This window comes from Parasteatoda tepidariorum, chromosome 2 (assembly GCF_043381705.1).
Source record: "Parasteatoda tepidariorum isolate YZ-2023 chromosome 2, CAS_Ptep_4.0, whole genome shotgun sequence".
Classification (NCBI taxonomy): domain Eukaryota; kingdom Metazoa; phylum Arthropoda; class Arachnida; order Araneae; family Theridiidae; genus Parasteatoda; species Parasteatoda tepidariorum.
In genome coordinates, this window is record NC_092205.1 from 26,463,699 (window position 1) to 26,483,492 (window position 19,794).

General features: G+C 30.6%; 1 protein-coding gene across 2 annotated transcripts in view; it reads right to left on the reverse strand.

The window, feature by feature from the left end:
- Positions 1 to 19,794, reverse strand: part of LOC107444919 (fez family zinc finger protein 2) — a 49,834-nt gene that overhangs the window by 21,238 nt on the left and 8,802 nt on the right. The window contains exon 1 of one of the 2 annotated variants that reach the window (XM_016059192.3): positions 5,983 to 6,928. The exons of the other annotated variant lie outside the window; for it this stretch is intronic. The gene's annotated coding sequence lies outside the window, so the exon portion shown is untranslated. Of the gene's footprint in view, positions 1 to 5,982; positions 6,929 to 19,794 lie in introns of those variants that run through there. 2 annotated transcript variants of the gene reach the window in all.

A 19,794-nucleotide genomic window follows, 5' to 3' on the forward strand; every position in this document is an offset into this window, starting at 1 on the left:
AGTGATGCTCAAAATCTAGCTAAATTAAATTTAAAAAGCATAATAATAAAATTTTAAAATTTACTACCACTGTAAATAATGAAATAAAAGCATTTTGAATAATCTTAATAAGTTGGCAACTATGCTTTAGTAATCAGGATTTAAGACTTTCATATTTTAAGTAAAATTAATTACCTGTAGCAGTAGTTTAAATTTTTTAAAAAAATTTTCTTAAACAGAGAATAAAATAATACAGTATAAATTTTGCAACCACTTTAAACATAAAAAAAAAATAAACCCTTTTATTTTGCAACCACTTTAAAAATAAAATAGAAAACCTTCATTTTCGCAACCACTTTAAACATTAAAAAAAACTCTAATTATTCTGTCATTACAAACATAAAATAAGAAATCTTTTTAAAAAGTTCGGAAATATTGGGAACTTTAAATTTCTTTACGAAAGTCACGTTAGTTTGTCAAATGGTATGGAGTTATCGGGTTTAAATCTTGCTCTTACCCTGAATATTTCATTGTGATATCCTCCTTATTTTGCCAAATGTGCTGTTATAGTTAAACTACAAGTTTAAACTATCTGTTCTTAAATCCTACAAACTTTATCAAGCTGTGCGTTGTTCTGATCCCACAATCATTTTATGATTGTGTAAATAACTTTCTTTAGGTAAATGAGTAATTATAACCATAGCTGCATAGCATGAAGGAATCATAGCTGCAATGTTAAAAATTTCACGGAAAAAATTATTAAATGATAATTAATTTAACTGTTATTTCACCATATTCAAACAAAAGAGTCAAATAACCATAAATAAGAAGGTAATCAAATTATTAACTGCTTTCACTTAATACTGTTAAACAACCAGAATTTTATCGCACTAACTAAGCCCACCTAATAAAGCCACTTATTTCCTTGAAACTGAGTATATATTGCAGCCGAAAGAACTAATCTGTCAGTCTCTTGACCTAGAGAACAGGGGTTCGAGTCTCAGCCATGACACCACAATATTTCCTCCATCCCTTTCAATACACGACGAGTTTCCAGTGTCCTGCACTCTGACCAAAAGCCTAATTCCAATGTCCAGTTAAATTTCTTTTCTATGGTTTTAAAAACATGCTAATTGTAAACGGTTAAGAAAACCGTATAGTTTCGCATTCATGGTACTATACTAGTTGTTAATGGTTCCAAAACTGTAAAGGTAAAAGATGTTCTTTACCGTAGACGTTACGGTTAATCGGGAGTACTGACTGCTACCGGTTATCTTACTATAATTTCAGGATGAAAATTCTAACCGTGTGCAATCGTTGCACCGTCCTGTAAAGAATTAAATTTTTGTAGCCAATTTCCCTTGAGTAACATACAAAAGCATCAATTAAGCATAAACTTAAAATATTATAGTTGATTATTTTTTCAGATTATTCTGAAGATTTTATTTTAATAGTTAAAGTGATGATAAAATTTTTACTTTTCTATTTGCTTCCTGCATTTATAAATTTAATTAATATTTTAATTTATACATAATCATATTTTTTAATTTATTTATAATTTATAATTATAATTATAATTAATATTTTTATTTATATACCGTAAACCGGGGCGAGTCTACCCATTTTTTTCAGTTTGTCAACTTTCAAGTGGTCAAACTTTTGTAAATATTAAAGAAAAAAGGCTTTTAATAGATAATATACCTTTAATATTTATCCCTCTTTAAAGCTGTGAAATCGATTTTAGAAAATATTAACAGTTACGCTGTTACTGTATATTTTTATAGAACTGCTGACAAATCTCTCGTATGGGGCGAGTCTACCCATTCTACTAAAATGAATGTTAACATTGTAAATAATCAAATTTTACTATTAAATTGTTATTTTAGTTACTATATAGGATATTTATGAAGTAAAATTCATAACTTTATTATATATTCCATTTTTTTATTCATAAAATAACACAAATTGAGTATTTGATCGATTATCACATTTTGATCACAGTTTTGTTTTTATAATCATTAACATTATAAAATAACATTTTTTTCTGATTATTGTTGATAAAAATAAATTAAAATTAATATAAATTTACAATTAAATAATTAATAAATAATAATAATTAAAGATTATTAACAAAATCGAAATTCAAACATTGGGAATCATGAAAAATCCTTTTCCCATTCTTTTGGGAGGTAATAATAATTTATAAATAATAATTTATTTAACTTGCATTAAATAAAAAAAGTTAATTTTGTAATATAAAAATTGAAAAAATAGGTAAAATAAACATATTTTATATTTACATTTATATTTAACCTATAAATTTTCTTATTAATGATAAATTTATCAATGCAGAATTAAAATAATATACTCAAATTCATTTAAAATGACTTAATTTTAATATAAACAAAGTTCTAAATTATATTATTATGCTTTATTAAAACTAAATACGAATGGGTAGACTCGCCCCGCGAATTCTGGCTTTTTGTTTACAACAGCAAAACTTACATTCTTTTTGTTTTTTTTCATATAAAATTAATGTAATCTTAGTCTTAGATAAGTTTATCACTTAACCAAAGTGAAAATAGTAATAATAATAATATACTTACGGAGCACCAACTAAAAGTTTGCTGATTTTCAATACAAATCTCTCAAAAGACGTTTGAACAGGTCGGTTAAAAAGACGACAGATAAATAAAAACGGATCAAACTACTACAGCTCCATCTTCCTTAGAGTCTGAATTAAGTTCTCCGTCGGTAAAAAAAAATTTATTTGCAATTTAAAATAGTGAAAATTAAATAAAACTAAAATGGGTAGACTCGCCCCTGGATGAGTAGACTCGCCCCGGTTTACAGTATAGTTTAATTAATTTGAAGTCATTTTAACTACTAGTACAAATTAATAAAGTAAACATAAATAAATATTCACCATAATAATAAAAAGAGGTGCAAACTGCTCCGAAGGAGACAATATTTTTTAAAATTGGTAAAAAGCAAAATATTAAACTTAGCAGATTTTCGAAAAATTTTGCCAATTTTTTTAAAAAGGTATATGACACAAGCCTTTGAATTACTTAGATCTAAAATTCGAATTTACTAAACGAAGAATTATACAATAAATGACTACCACTCAAAAATATTTATTCGTAGTCTGGAGCAAGTTGGCATCTCTGTAATGATAAATTGACATGATTAAGCTGAAGCAAATTATGAAACATACTTGCTATAATTGATTTTTTAATTTATACTTCTTTTTAATTTATAGTGAGAACACTTTCTTAACACTTCTGGAAATAAATTTTGGAGAAAGTAAAAGTAGGCAGGTTGAAAAACTGAACTTATTGATTTCCCTTTCATTTAAAAAGGAAGCAATCGCAGTTTCAGTGTACAGAATGTAATTATTTCAATTGTTTCAAAAACTCCGCATGCAGCTTGCCCCGACCACAGTGCTGACGTAAAATATCCTCAGTGGTAGATGGATCATGGGTTAGAGCCCCCTTGTCTTCAGGCTAAACATGGGAGGTTTTGCTTGATTTTTCTCTCAAAAGTCTTCCGCGAAAGCAAATTCCTCCTAATACTTGATCCACGAGTTCCCTTGTCTTCTGGATTGGGTTCAAAATTACAAGACCACGAAGTTGAACATTGTTAGTAGTAAACCCCCCACCCCAAAAAAAAGTGAGTCTGCTGTTTATAACGATGGGTATAAAATAAAATAAATTTGTTAAAAAGAAGCCACGATGTCTATGGGGATAGAGCGTTCGCCTTCCAATGAGGTGAACCGAGTTCGAATCCCTGCGATGACTGGTACATACGAATTCTACACCCGGCTTGCACCGACCACATTTCTGACGTAAGATATCCTCAGTGGTAGATGGATCATGGATCATGGGTTAGAGTCCCCTTGCCTTCAGGCTAACCATGGGAGGTTTTGCGTGGTTTTCCTCTCCATTTTACGCAAATGCGGGTTTCCATCGAAAAGTCCTCCATGAAGGCAAATTTCTCCCCATACTTAGTTCAGGAGTTCCTTTGTCAAAATTTCAAGGTTCCGGCATTGAACATTAGTAGTCTTTAATCAAAAATTGAGTCCGCTGTTCAACGAAGATTATAAAAATAAAATAATATTGCTGACAAGACGTGATAGTTAAAATATCTCGTTTCATTCCTATGTAAGCGAAAAATACCATAATTTTCTGACCAATTTAGTTTTAGTAGGATATGCAACCATTGCTAGTTGACAACTCGTACAGTCATCGAAAAAAAATTTCTTATTAATAGTAAAATTTATGTTGTTTTTTCAAAACATTTGTTAAATTACCATGAAAAATCTTAATAATGAAGATTGAGATACGAACTTGTTCCACTATGTGAAAGAAATTGGTCTAGTGATCGCAAAAGTTTTGTTTTAACCAGAGACGCATTATTCATAATATCCCTTTAAGGCCCAGCCTGCATCATTGTTCGAATTTGATATTAACACAATGTAAAATATTTTGCATATGGGTAAATTGCTTGAAAAAGTTAAAACTGAAAAGAAATTTTTTTTTTTTCTCTAAAGCGCGATCATTTTAAAAACAAAAATGCCCATGGCAATTTAAAATTAAGACATTAAAATTAGATCTTAAGTTTAATAAGTATTCTAGTGCGCAAGGATTATCTTATATTTTCAAAACAAAATAACTTTCTTGACACTTTTTACGTTTCGAGCTATAGAAAATAAGTATTTTCAAATTCCATGATGTCTTACAGAGATTAGATAGTACATAGNTAAATTTATATATATATATATATATATATATAAGGCATTGCATTAAGTAATTTCATGTTTTGTTTATCAGGTTCTTTTTTGTTACATTTAATTATTACATAAAAATTAAAAATTTTTATTTTCAGCTGTTTTTGCATATTGTAGAATAATTAATGCCTACTCTAGATATAAATAACCTGAATGAATACATAAAAATGCAATACTGCATTTTTTAATGTACTGCAATTTCAAATTCACTTATTTTCTCACAATTGCTACAGTAAAAAGAAAACCTAGCAACTATGCGAAGAGGTAGAACAAATTTTGCTGTATATTTTAAAAGCAATTCAATATCCCAGCAGTTCAACACTTATCTCCATATCCCTTTCGCGCCGACTGTCACAAATACGTGCCACTATAAAACCGTATTAATCAGGGTAAAAAGATAAAACTGGTAAAAAAAGTATTTGTTTAGCAGTTTATTTGTGGGTGGGTCTCTAATTGTTTGATTTATTTAATCCACCATTACTTAGTTCAAAATAAAATTATTTAGTAATTAACATTGATTAGACATATGATTAAACTAACAATAGGTAAAGTAAAAGCAAAGTAAGTCTGACAAATTAGCAACGCCTACATGTAAGTTACCGTTTTTTATTTATTTGCATCCTGTTTCTGATTTTGTACGAATGCTTTTATGAATCACCCGTCCCCAAGGGGTTAAAAGCAAAATCTTTCGAACACAGCTCTCTTCCAAACAATAATTTTTCAAACGGGCACTTATTTGCAGTTGTTTAGATTTAAGAGAGACAATTATTTGTCATTGAAATTTCTTTAATTTATATAATTAATTAATGATACATTTTTGAAAATGAATAGAAAAAGAAAATCCAAATTGCATTTTTTGGTTTTTATATTTTAGTACAAACATAATTCTAACAGATTCTTCTAGTAACTATTAGACTGTTTTTTTATGATAAAATGTACCAAAATATATTTTTGCTTGTAATTAGAGCATCAGGAAAAAAACATATATGAAAGTGACACATGTATCCCAATTGATTTTTCAGAAGTGAAAGTTGATTAGCATGCATTTAATTCTGTGATCCTGGGCTATTATGTAAAAGTTACTTTAAAATTGTTTTATTTCTGAAATTTTATAGTTTGCCTGAATTTATTTAATTATCATAATTATAAGTTATAAAGGGTAAAATATGAACGATCAAAATGAATAATAATTAGAATGAATGATAGAATCTTACCAAAGATTTCACTTGATTTAATGTTCTCTTCATCTTCAAAGCCATTTCAAAAGAAATTAAAATAACAGTTTAAAAACTTAGCTCCAAATCATCAGCGTGCATTCCCAATTTTTAAAAGATAAAAAATCGGCCAGAATTATCGAATGCAATCAAAGTAGGAGTAATTGAATTGGATATATATATTTTTTTATCTTTTATTGCAGTTCAATAAGTAGTTGATATCTGTGTTAATAACCACTTCTGTTGTATACGTAATACTATCAACCCAGATTTCTGTTATTTAGAAATACAGTTTCTTAAAAAGTTTTCAATAGTTTCAGACACAAAAACACATTTTTCCAGGAACTTTTTACCTCATAAATTTCATTTTCAACATTTCCAATTCTAAAAACAGAGATCAAATTCATCAATTGTTGGTCAACTTCTCGTCGATTGTGCAGAATCAATTTAAATCGACGCCACCATAAAAATACAATTTGGATTCGAAATCATAGTCTAATCACTTTTGTTTCCAGAAAACCACGTGAGTCTCGTGTTGCAATTGATTTATAAAAAGCTGACGATTCTGCAAAATCCGTTAGAAAGTCATAGTCATCACTGTGCCTGTTGTAAAAATGACGGCTGTAGACTCAGGTCACTAAGCAAGTATCCCTTCTAAATTTTGTCAAAAAGCAGATGCTGTTGGTAAAAGTGGTCACATAGAGTGGATGTCAAAAAAGGCTGGTACATGGGGAAATCTTTTTGAATGGCCCCCCCAGAACAACACAAAACCACAGCCTGCTTGACAATCGGACAAAGATTTTATGTGAGCTTACATGCAGAACTTATGTAAGGACTGAAAAGTACCTCTTTTCGGGGGGTTGGGGTACCCTCTCGGTAAATTAGCCCCCACGGGGAAAGGGGGGGTTAGGCAGAATAAGGCGCAGGTGTTCTGTAGCCCATTTGCGGCCAACGCAAAAGGGCGCTTCGCGGTGGTTCGTTCAAGTCACACGCCCCGCTAGTCACGTTCGACCAATGAGCGACGTCATGGCATCTGGGGGTTTCCGCCAATCCAAGCCGTCGGCACTTGAGCGGCGTTAGAACTACCATAACAATAGGAGTCTTTTTCATTCTTCAAAACTTTTCCTTCATTTTTTTATTTCATACAAATTTCGCTCTGCACATTTCTGGTTGCTGTGCGAACCACTTTTTTTCTGCCCTATTTTTTTATTTTTTATTTTATTTTCTATTCCACTATTTTTCGCTGTTCATTATGTTAAGGATGGAGCGCATTGTGCGCCGGTTCGTTCCATTTTAAAGCTGTGCATTCTGTGTGCAAGAACGATGTGCTAAGCTTTTTTTTTTCGGTGCACGTTCGAAAACTGCTCGCTCTTTTTCGACTGTGGGAGTTTTGAAGATCCCTGATTTTTTTTTACTCCTATTTATCCATTATTATTTCGTCTCTTTTCATTCTCGCTGCATGAAGCGAACAAAATGCAGCATTAGAAGAAAGCTTTTGGCGGAAACTTGAATAAATAATGGCGGAGAAAACCATGAAAAGGCATAGAAAAGTTAGTAAAGAGGGTAAAATGCATGCTTCGATGTGCCTTTGCCTACAAAATTGAAGAAAAAAAAATTGCTCCACCATTTAAAGCTTTAAAATTTTTCTTTACTTTAAAAATCATTTCTTTGCAGTGAACCTGCCTGTCAACTCTAAAGCTTTCATCCCTTAAAAGGGCTTCCTACAGAATCACAAACCAAAAGAAAACTTCTCGAAATTTAGAATATTTTTAACTTTAAAATAAGGTGTTTTTCTGAAAAACTTTTTTTAATCTTACCCTCGAACTACTATGGAATTTCCGTTAATTCAAAAAATAGTTTTTCTAATAGTTGTGAAGGAATTGTATTTTATAACCATCATCCAATTTTGAGCTGATCCAATTTTGGATTTACGACTACCAATGTTCAACTCCGTAGCCTTGTAATTTTGAACCAGATCCAGAGGACAAGGGAGCTCCTGGATTAAGTATTAGGTGAAATTTGTCTTCGCGGATGACTTTTTGGTGGAACTAACCCGCCTTTGCATTACATGAAGAGGAAAACCGCGAAACTCTCCCACGGTTAGCCTTACGGCAAGGAGACTCTAACCCATGATTCCACTGAGGATATTTTGCCATCGCTGAGATAAGAATCCAGTTCATCTCATTGGGAGGCAAGCCCTCTATCCCCTAAGCCTCCACAGCTCAAAACATTGTATTAAATTTTTACAAAATTAAGGAGTGTGCACCTCTAGATAAAAAAAATTAAATAGAAATTAAAGTTCTGAATAGAAATTAAATATTAAAGTTAAATAGAAATTAAAAATTAAATAGAAGCTAAATTGAAATTAAAAATTAAAGTTAAATAGAAATTAAAAATTAAATAGAAGTGAAATAGAAATTAAGTAGTTAAAAGAAATTAAGTAGTTAAAAGAAATTAAAAGTTAAATAGGAATTAAAAATTAAAGTTCTGTTAAAAATTTAATAGAAATTCTGTTCGTTGGAAATATTTTTGCTTTGATTCATTATTTTTAGAAAAGTTATTTTGTATACTGTAAAATATGGATATTCAAATTTGACGAAATTTTTCTCCTTTTTGACGTTTCCCGGTTTATGCTCCGAGTAAAAATTTCGTCAAGGTGACGAAACTTCTTCAAGCAAACGACTGTCGTAAAAATGAAAGAATTGTTTCGTCATTCTATTTTTTTCCGAAGGAGAAAAAAAAGTAACACCTTGTAAATCTAACTTTTCTAATAATCACTTTTTCATTACAAAATCAATGAATTAATGAATGAATGTCGCTCAAACAAAATATGAAGGACTATTACACTCATGCCGGAAAGGGGATTCGAACCCGAAATCTTCCTGCTATACGAAGCCGACTCCTTGACTCATGTTCACAGTTGAGGAAACATTTTCATCATATATTTCAGAGTTCAAGTTTTGTCACAAATCGTGTGATTTCGTGACGAAATGATCTCACAATTAGCGAAATACAGCTCAAGGACTGCTGAATCGTCAAAAGTGAAAGTTTTATTTCTGAAAGTGTAGGAAAAGCAAATTTTAAAGGGTTATGTTATTAACCAATGTATCTACAGTTGACGAGAATCTGGAGTAAATTTCTCTCTAAGTGGTTCCAATACATAACCACTTCTTTTTAAAAACTACTTCCTATTCCTTAATTTTAGATTCGTAAGGAAATTGTTTCGTTAAAATTAGTTAAGTCAAAAAGCCTTTAAAATATTGGAAATAGGAATAAAGGTCTCTAAAATTTTCGTGATCAATATACAGACTGGTTCAGCATAGCTGCCGTCTCTTCCTGATTTTCCGGAAGATTTTCTTTTTATATGTAATGTGGTAACAAAATCTATACATTCAATCTCGATTCTTGTTTTAATAAATTTGATTTAAAAGTATTTTTGACTATCCTTACTTTTAAATAATTTAAACCTTTAATGGGCCATTTATTTCTAGTAAAGGTAAATTAGAGTATTTTTTGAATTGAAATTGTTTTAAGAATAGTAATTGATATAAGAAAGAAAAAACCCATTAAGTTTGTAAATAGGCAATTTTTTTGGTGGTAAGTATATTTAACACGACCATATATTACTTATTGACATTTATTTTTCTTTATTTATTTTATAAATGCTACAAACTTCAAAAAGAATTAGGTATTTTACAACTTTTATATGTTTTTTTAAACTAACAAATGGTTACTAATTTGATTCAAACGCACTTCAAGAGAGCTGAAGTTATTAAAAAATGGAAACCTAAATAAAAATGGTAAAAAAGTGGTGGGAAGTATAGTTCCCACGGCATTCGAAAGGGTTAAACAAACATATTTTAAATATCGTTCTGACTTCTCATCGTTGTGCATTTCGAAGAGTGAGTTAAATATAAATGGAAAGTTTGCTTACATTGTCAATCCATATTTAATTTTGCTACCTCTAGACAAGCACTACTTTGAGCAGCTTAAAGTTTGATATATATATGCCTTTAATATATGTTTTCAGAATTTTTGTAGAAAAAACAATCGTTGCAATGTAAAGCAATATTCGTACGCATGAGGTTTCAATTATAATTAAATGCATTTTTTTTAAATCTAAATGTATTGCTATTTCTTTTAATGTGTTTCTAGCGTGTGAGAACCCTGTAACAGTAAAAGTTATTTAAATGAGAAAAAACGAAAAGAAAAAGAAAAAAAGTCATTAGAAATACTGAAGGAGAAAGTTTGGTCCTTCCCGGACAGTTTGATATTCAAAATCTCTAAGTATAGTAATAATTAATTTAATAAAAACCTGATTATAGACATACTTGATTATAGACTTCATACTAGAAATTCTATGGTATTTTATTCAATTTGGTTTACGAAATACTTGATTAAACGAAACATTATCTTCACAATTATGCATATGATCTACTTTCTTAGATAATTGAGTTTCCTTTTCTCTATGATAAATAACTAAAGATAAGTTGAAATACTCTTGTTTATTTTTTAATGAAACTGGGGTACCTTATATACATATACAAATTTAAGTCAATGCTAAATGGATATTTCTTTCTGATAACTTATAACGCTTTAACATTGAAATGCCTGGATGTTTTAATTTTTTCAGTTGTGAATACTTCTACTAAATATTAATGCATTTTGATCGACAAAACTATTTAGGTAAACTCAAAAAAGGAAAAAAAATCACTAATAATGACACACTCGTGGGTTTGCTAACTTGCTCCACTTCATAAAAATTTTCTAGTGGTCAATTAATTTTTAGTTTAGTATTTTTTCTTTTAAGTAACTTTTCCATCGCTTTTTTCAAATCAGAAATTTAAAAACTCATATGAAATGCAATTATATTGCAGTTATGGTGACACTTTTCAAAAGCAGGAGTAATTATCCACATTCAACAATTTTTACCATTTAATTCGCTACCAATTTATTAAAACTTTTGCAGAAAGCGGAGCAGTCAGCCTTTCTGCACTCGTACAAAGTATTTATTTATTTTTTCTTTCAAAAAGCACTCATTTTGCTCACTTTAATAGAAAGAAGGAACCGCTCAGATGAAGGGACTCTAGGGACAATTGAGTTCATACTTCTTTACAGCTTTACATTTTATGTAGCTTTGTTTTCCATTATGAACTTATTTTTTTTAACCTTTTTTAGGGCCACAATCCATATTTAAACTGTACATCGATCCAACAAAACAACTGACTGTAAGAGATAGCATAGCAATTAATACTCTAAGTCAATAAAAAGATATTTTTTTAACAATAACAATAATTTAGAAGGTAGGATTTTATTTTAAATAATCATATTTGTAGATAAAGCATTACAACAAATTGATTAAAACGAAATACAAAAATATTTCTGCTATTTTGTGATTCATGATTTATCCTTCAAAGCCAATTTTCAAAAGCCATGGTAGAAGCAATGATTATTTTTTTAGTGAAATTTTTTTTTGTATTTTTATTAAACAGGATATGAATAAAATACTGTTTCCTACTTCAAAAAGAATGGTAACACATTATAATTCATGAAAGAGATTCATAATCCTTCACATGCGCCATCTTTGATTTTCAACTTCACAAATCTTGAATAGAGAGACAAAACTAACAGAGGGAAAAATTCTTTTTCGTATGCCATCATTTTTGCCGTTGCATTTTGGATGCCGAGATTATGAGGCAAATTTAATAGCGTTTTCCAACCGTCTTTTAGCTATTTATTTTTCTATTTTTGCTGGAGTTTTCATTCAGTTCTACATATATAAAGAGAAAATTCTCTCTTTTGGCCTTTTTAGAGAATGCCAAAGAGGGCGGATATGTGAGCAATTTCTAAAGAAAAAAATTTTTTTTGAGCTTCCCATTTCATTTTCTCTTGATCTCTTTTCTAAAGACTAAAGAGAAATCTTCTCTTCCATCCTTTTCATACAACTCAACTTCACTCGAAAAGAAGATTTCAATTCGAAAAATTCCTCCCCTTCGTTTTTCCTTTTCGTTTCACTCTGCCTTTTACTCTCATATTCGAGAAAGTAATTATATTGAAGAAAGAGTTTTAAAAAAGAACGCCAATACTCTCTTCTTCATTTCATGTTTTCCCTTTCCCCCAAATTCCCTCGCTTCACGAATCAAAATTCCCTCCCGAAAATCCCGTAGAACTCATTGCGATAAAGCTTATTTCTTTCCTCCCAAAGCAGCAACATGTAAACAAGCTGTGTATTATCGTCTGCATATTCAATTTTGAATCGCAAAAATTACTCAATCGAACTTTTTTTCAATCTGTTTTCTGCCTCCACTCCATTTTTTTTATATTCTCGATTCTAGAAAGGTAATTAGAACAATTTTAAAAAAGTTACTTCAAGAAAAAATAAAATAATGGAAAAATTCTGATATGAAATCAGTGTTAAATTTTTGTTTTTTTATTTTTTCCATCTCAGCGACGTTAAATTTGTGGTTTTATATTATGCTTTCCTTTTACCTTGCAATGAAAATTTCTTTCACGATTGAAGTTTTCTATTTAAACTTACTGCATTTTCTAAAAAGAAAAATCTTAATTAGAACATTATTTATTCTAAGTTTACTTCAAATGTTTAATATTGTAGAAATATGATTAATTTTTTTAAAATTATCTATATCAATACATGCGTCTCATGTATTACCTAGTTACAAGAATTTCTAAGTCTAAGTAGGCAATACTTTAAACCCTTTGTAAATATATACTGGATTACGAATTACTAAATCAAGCACTACATCTGATACTTTTGATTCTTAACACACTTAGCCAGTGAACTATTTTTCCGGAAACTGATATTAGTAAAATTGTTATTGCCAAACTTCACTGAATGAAACATTTATTAGGTGTATACCAGGCTATGTGATTAAAGTGCAATTTCGACACATTTACTAAAAAGGCGTGGTTATCATTAACAATAATTGATCAGAGGCGTGTGACCTGGTTTACATTTATCTAGTATTTCATGCCCACATTATTTTAAGGGCTTAGTTTTCTAAGTTTCATAGTTTAATTTTCTGGAAATTTGAAATTCGTAGCTACCTCCAAGAAGAAAAAAAAAAAATTAATGACTAGCATGCAGCCTGAGACAGGGTTGAAAGTAAGAAGAAAAAAAGAAAAATGGGTCGCAAAAGCAATTAATTTTTAACAGGATTTCGTGATGAGTAAAATAAATTTTCATACTGAAGTGACAAAAGTGCTGGGATACCTCTTAATGATGCGTCGAGCATTCTGTAGCAAAGTATAGCAACTCGACGTGGTATGAGCTCAACAAGTAGTTGGAAATCCCTTGCAGGAATGTTCATCTATGCTGCCTCAACTGGTGTTCATAATTGTGTAAATATTGCTGATGCAGGATTTTCTGCACGAACTGGCTTCTCAAATATATCACATAAATGTTCGATTGGATTTATGTCGGGTGATCTAGAAGGCCAAATCATTCGCTGAAATTGTTCAGAATGTTCTTCAGTTGCAAATAATTAAGGCTCGGTACAGGACGCCTTGTCATCCATAAAATTTCCCTCTTTGTTTGGGTACACGAAACCCATAAATGAATGCAAGTGATCTTCAAGTTGCTGAACATAATCATTTCCAGTCAATGATAGATGCAATCAGACCATAGAACTCAGCCCATGCCCTCAAAAAGCAATCCACGCCATTATGGAGCCATCACCAAATTACACAGTACCTTGTTGACAACTTGGGTCCCTGTCTTCGTGGGTCTGCGTCTCACTCGAACTCTCCCATCAACTCAGACCAATTGAAATCATAACTCAGCTGACCAAGCTACAGTTTTCCAATCGTTTAGGGTCCAACCAACCTGGTCATGAGCCCAGTAGAGGTGCTAGATGTCGTGTTAGTAGAGGCGTGTGTTAGTAGTTAGTTGTGTTAGTAGAGGCACTCAAATCTGTCTTCTGCTGCCATATCAAATTACAGCCAAATTTCGCCGCTCTGTCCATTTCACACCCCGCTCAGATGCTTGCAGTTATTTCACGCAATGTTACCTGTCTGTTAACATTGACAATTCTACGCACACGTCAGCGGTCTCGGTCATTAAGTAAAGGTGTCGGCCACTACGTTGTTCACGGTGGGAGATAGGTATTCTCTGCATAACTCTCGACACTGTAGTGTGGATCTAGGAATGTTAAATTCCCTAACCGTTTGCGAAATGGAATGTCCCATGTGTCTAGCTCCAACAACCATTCCACATTCAAAGTCTGCTAATTCTCGTCTTGCGGTCAGAATTACATCAGAAGCATTCTTCGATGAATAACTCAAACAAAATAAAAATTCTGCCAGTGCTACGATATACATTTATTCCCATACATACATTTTATACGTGATACTACTGTCATCTATATATTTGTATATTGCTATCCCATGACATTTGTCATGTCAGTGTACCATTCTTAATTATAAAACTACTCATTATTATTTACTTTATCTTAGGTAAAAAAGGGGGGATAAAAAATTAAAGAAATTAATATAATACTTGAAATGAATCACATCGCATACAGAATGCGAAAAAGAATGAATAGCATAATCGAGGTTTTTAAGGTTTTTGTTTTCCAAGGTTTTAATCTTTCCTGAATGTTAAATCTGTAATCCCCTAAAGATGAAAACTTTTATCTCTATACTTTAAATTTCTATACTTTAAATTTCTATACTTTAAATTTCTATACTTTACAATTAAAATAAATTTTCAACAATCTATTTATATAAAAAATCAATGTCAGTCAGTTTGTCTCTGAGTGTGTGTGTCCTTTATAAATTTTGGAAAAAAGTGCTTTATGTCTTCTCAAAAGGGATACCGGAGAAGATTACTTGATAGTGGTAAATTTTGACAACCGTGAGTCAACCACGAGCAACAGCATCATACCAAGTGATGATAAATACATTTCATCTTTATTCAAATGGGATTAACTATTAAAAACCAATTTCGACAAAAAGCAAAAAAAATAATATCAAATTATAACATTAAATTTTTTTAAGCTATATTAATTGAAGAANATTAAACAGAACAATAGGAACACTAAACATAAACACAAATAAACATAAAAATTTTCTGATTGTGCATTATACATTCAAATCGGAAATCGGACCACGAGTTGTTTATCCCGCCAGTTCAAGATTCATTCTGATTGAATTCTCCCTCGGTTAGGGAAGACGCCTAGTAGAAATCCCTTTTTGTGGGGATTTAACCTTATTCGTGGCTTGAGTTGCCACATCAACCACGAGCAACAGCATCATGCCAAGTGATGATAAATACATTTCATCTTTATTCAAATGGGATTAACTATTAAAAACGAATTTCGCTTACTTCAATAACCTAAAGCCACCGACAAAAAGCAAAAAAAAAAAAANATATCAAATTATAACATTAAATTTTTTTAAGCTATATTAATTGAAGAACTTAGTAGAAGGGTCAGGTAAGTAACATTTTCAGAACAAACAAAAAAAAGTTGCATCTGAACTATTATTATTATTATTTTTTTTTTTTGACAATTTATTCGAAGACGGGGCTAATAATTCTTAGTTTTACTTTATTTACCACTGCTTAATTTAAAACAAAAATCATGCATAGTGTTTCTTAGTAAAAATTTATTAATTTAATAATTAAAATGAATTAATTTGAATGAAATTAGAAGAAATTTCCTTTTTATTTTTCTCTCATCCCTCTCGAACGGTTTGTCGTAGAATGTTTTTAATGTTGACATTGATCTTCCTAGTGCTTTGAACTATCAATATGCCAAATTTCATTGATTTCGGTGGGCTGGTTTATGAGTCTATGAAGGACAACCACAAACCGACTAACTGATATAGATTTTTTTATATAAATAGATTACATTAATTAATAAGCATATGTTACGTTATCTTATATGTTAATTTAGAATATCATTAAGATTGCGTGGTTAAGATTAAGATTGCGACGTGAAAATTGGATCATTTGATCAGAAGTTATTAGCTTGTTTCGTTTTAAATGTTTGCGCACTGTACTGGTGATAAACTTTCCGTGATATCTGGAAACTATTTTTAGATTCTACAAAATTATTCAGTGTGTTATTAGAAATAGCACACTTACCACAAAATTTTTTCCTAGGATTGCATGTTTTTCCTTGGAGTATCAAATAGTCAGAAGTTTAGGATTAAACTATAATAATTACAGACAAATATGATCCAAAAAATTTACCCAACAAGGGAGAATATAATCAATAAAAAAAGAATTAACGAGCAAAAGAGAGGAAAGGGATGAGGGTTGAGTTAGAATCCAAGTGACATCTTCTTCGTTCTTTAATGCCAGGTGAGGGCTCTGGTTAAGTTTGTTTCTTACACTTTCACTTTCGAATTTAAATCTCAATGCCCGTGATTTTGCATCGATATTGATGCAATTGGAATTAAAATATTATTTTTGTTCCGTACATGCCAAAATAGTTTCATATTCCTCTTAGGTTTGTCATAAGTTTTTAATTTTTTAGACACCGATTGGATTCTGAATGTGAGCTTTCTATTAAGAAATTTTTAAGTTAAATACTACAAAAGTATGAAACGGAGTGAGAGCTTTTATGATTTGCTTATTTTTACTGACAATGGGGAAAGAGGTGTATCAACAATGCTTACGTAAGACATTAAAATCTTATTATTCTCACATTTTTTTTTTAAATGCCAAAAAAGTAAAAAGAAAAGAAAAAAAAATTAGAAAATTCTTAAGAAATTTTCAATTTTAAAATGAAAGTTCAGCTTAGGGGAAGAAAAAGTTGCAAAAAATTCTTTTAGTGGTTTCAAAGGTCAAGATATTTAAAAACAAAAGGAACTCACAAAACATTTTTAAACAATACTCAGCTTAAAAGCTTATAAAATGAATTCACACATAACTTTTATTTCATGTAACGTTACATCGTTTATTTGAATTTAATCTAAATATTATATTATTATGTATTATAGTAAAATCATACAACAAAAGGAGTGCGACTTGTTTACGTAAGAATGAGAGGAAATTTTGTGGTTTGTTTATTTTTACTGACCAGAGAAAATTGAAATTTTGCTGCAGGTCAATGGCTAGTTGTAGCATTTTTACGATGGGCATTTTCTTATAACACTCGGTTAAAAAATAAAAATTTTAGACGATTAAAAAAATATTTATGCTTTAAATGTAAGGTATTTCTTTTTTGAAGCATTTTTCAAAGTATGGTAAATCACTTCAAAGTTTATTTCAAAAATGAAAAAAAAATCTTAAGAAACATGAAGTGAAGTAATTTTTATAACATTCCAAAATATTCACATTTATTAAAAAATATTCTAAAAAGTTGTACACATCATATCACTCAGCCATGGCCAAGCACTGTGACATTATATTATGCAATTTCTGCCCAATAACTTATTAACAAATAATATTATTACTCGTATTCATATAAATTAAAATGACACAAGCACCTATCCCCATTTTTAGAGCTCTTCATTGTACCGGGCATGATAGATATGCCACGTAAATTTGACTCTGGTCAGACGATATGGACAATGCCTGAACTGTTTCCCTTCTCTTCAAACTTTCATTTCATAATCAACGAGAGAACTTTCAACTACGACTGATATAACGTACATCTTGCGGGATATACAAGCCGGTTGTTCTATCTTCTGTCAGGATTGAACTCGCTACCAACGGTGTGAGTGACGGTTTAATCACTTGCACCATCGGAGCACCCTAAAACATTGCACAAAGTGTGCATTTTCGATGTAAGAAGGATTGGCAGACAAAAGTTTTTAGTCACCATTAGTAATACTTAGACACCCTGTAACCGGTAGTGACATTTAATTTTGTTCCATAGTTGGGATTTCATTATTACCAAAAACATGCTTGAGTAATATTCGAAGGGATCTTAAAAATTAAAATTTATACCTACCAAAAATATGTTTTATCCAAACTTTCTTGAAACAATCTCTCTTCACAAATAAATGATAAAAAAAAGCTTTCAATGGCCAACTTCTATTCTTCTAAAGCTTGTTGGTATTTGCACTCGGATACTGGAGAGCTTCTGTTAAACTCTTTTAAAGATTTGGTACAAAGCCACATTCTTATAAAAGTACACTTATATATGCATAAAAAAATTTCATTCTTAATACTGAAAAGGTCCATTTATATCAAAGGAACAACAGGCTTCTTTACTACATACAACGGAAGTGGTTCATTTGTGGTAGGGGAAGCCGAAAAAGTTGCTCCCGTTCTAGATCGCAGCAGGTCACGACAGATTTTCGATTTTCTGCAGCTTTGGAATTTTTAAGCTCGCACAAAGGGGGTATTCTGTGGGTTTACCTTTAATGCGACAACTACTCTTAGAATATTCTATCATAGTCCCCTCCTTCCCTTTTTGCAATTGGTAATCCCTTTTAATGAACCGAAAGGACGACTTGAATTAAAGCGAAACCCCTACCGTCCCCGTTTTCGAGTACCCGTTGAGGGGATGCCCTGTGGTCAAGCTGGACATCAAAGGTTTTGCGACTGTAGGTTGTTTGGAAATGCAATCGACTGTGAGCGTTTAAGGATTTTGGATATAAGAGTGGTTCAATGAAAAGGCTTTAAGTATCTTAAGTATGAAATGACTGTATTTCATTGCTGAAGTTTTGACAGTAAAACTTTATCCCCCATATTTGTATGTTTATGTTTTCCCTATTTGTATTTCAGATAATATCTCAAAAGTCAAAAGAGCGCCCAGTATGATAAAACTATGTTTCCCAGCACTTCCGAATATTCGTTGATTGATTACACTGGGGAAAAGAATTTATACAAACATTTGATCTTACCTGATTCAGGACTTCAACTTGTTTTGTACCAAAAGTTGCAGATTTTTTTTTTCAAAATGGTATTTTTAAATTAATTTATCTTTTCTCTCAATGTATAAGTTTATAAAGAATATATAGGTTAACATGCATATACACTGGTCTGCTTCTTTGAAAATAACACTTAAGACAGAAAGATTAGGTAAAAAAAAAAAAAAAAATAGTGCGTGCAGTCCCTCCGCTGGGAAGAAGTTAAACCAAAGAACTTATACGCTTCGCGTAAAGAAGGGAAACTTCCTATACTATCAATGTTAAGTCGTAAGGATCTTTCCCCAACTTGGGCGCTGGAGGTGTAATGCAGGAAAGCCACCGTCAAGAGCGATTGAAGAACGGGCGCAGATCATTTGATTTTCACCCAATGCACTCATATTTTCTCCGTTAATTATAATCGGATTCCATTTTGCTTTTTAATTTTTTTTCAGTTCACAAATTTAGCAGGATTATAATTTATTTTAAAGTAGTAAATATTTATTTAACAAAAGTAATTTATATTAAAAAATAAAAATTCATTAAAACTTTAAAAAAATTGAGTAAAATTTATTTCCCTTTGGAAAAAAAAAACTTTTTCGCTTTGTTAATTTTTCCATGTGTGTATATGTATAAGAAATGTGCTATATAAAAATAAAAATTTTCAATTATATATATACTTAGAGTTTTAAAAAAATAAACAAGACACTTGTTGCAGAATTTGTTTTATCTTTATTAAACGTATCTAAAAATATTCTTTTTGGTTATATATTTTAAGAATATACTTTTCAATAAAATAAAAATTACACAAATAAAATTGTATACATTTTATACAATAAATAAATATTTGAGCAAGTTTATGAAATAAAATAACATAAAATTAAAAAGATGCAATATTGGTTCATTGGAACTGCACTAAGAACAAGTCTGCATTATTTTTGATACATAATCTTTAATTTTAGAATGTCTTGAACACAATCTACATCTGTT